We start from the raw sequence: 969 nt of genomic DNA on the forward strand, positions 1-969 counted from the left end.
TAACTTCTTCCAAGGCAAGTTAATAAAGACGGTGACAATCCTCTTGAACAAGCATAACACCTTCCATCTCCCCTCGTTTCCAACCATCCCCACCCTACCCCAATCTATTCCTTCCCCCATAAACCACCACCCAACCACACACCACCTTTCCCCCACCCAACCCTAATCCCCCTCCTTTACCCACTGACCCATACCCCCAACATTCCCACAAAACCCTTACCCCTACCCCACCCCATCTACCCCCTACCCCACCCCATCCACCCCCTACCCCACCCCATCCACCCTCTTTCCCACCGCACCCTCCACCCTTCCCCACCCCACCGCATGCACCCGCTTCCCCACCATCCCCACCTTCCCCCAACCCCCGCCCCGTGCACAAACTCGCCCCCCTAATGCCACAAGCACGCCGCGACGCCGTCACCTGCGAGGAGGAGCGCCGCCATTCACAGAACGTTCTCCCCTGCTCCACGCGCGGCCTCCGTCTCTCCTGCTCGCCGGCCTGCTCCCTTGCTCCCATCCCTTTTGCTTTCGTCTCCTGCTCTCCAGCCTGCTCCCCTGCTCCCATCTCTCCTGCTCTCCAGCATGCTTCCCTGCTTCCATCTCCTACTCTCCTGCCTGTTCTCCTGCTTCCATCTCCAATTCTGCAGCCGTCTCCCTTGCTCCCAACTCTCCTGCTTCCACCTCCTGCTCTGCAGCATGCTTCCCTGCTTCCATCTCCTACTCTCCTGCCTGTTCTGCTTCCACCTCCAACTCCCCTGCTCCCATCTCCTCTTGCTTCCATCTCTTCCCCCGCCAATTCTCTTGCTCCCGTCTCCTGCTCTCCAGCTTTCTTCTTGTCTCCTATCCGTTCTCCTGCTTCCATCTACTCTCCTGCCTCTTCCCCTACTCTCCTGCTGCTTTCATCATCTGCTTTCCTGTCTCTGCCCTTCTCCCTCGCCCTTCCCTACTTCCTTCCTTCCTTCTCTGGGA

The sequence above is a fragment of the Penaeus monodon genome, chromosome 28 (genome assembly GCF_015228065.2).
Source record: "Penaeus monodon isolate SGIC_2016 chromosome 28, NSTDA_Pmon_1, whole genome shotgun sequence".
NCBI classification, from domain to species: domain Eukaryota; kingdom Metazoa; phylum Arthropoda; class Malacostraca; order Decapoda; family Penaeidae; genus Penaeus; species Penaeus monodon.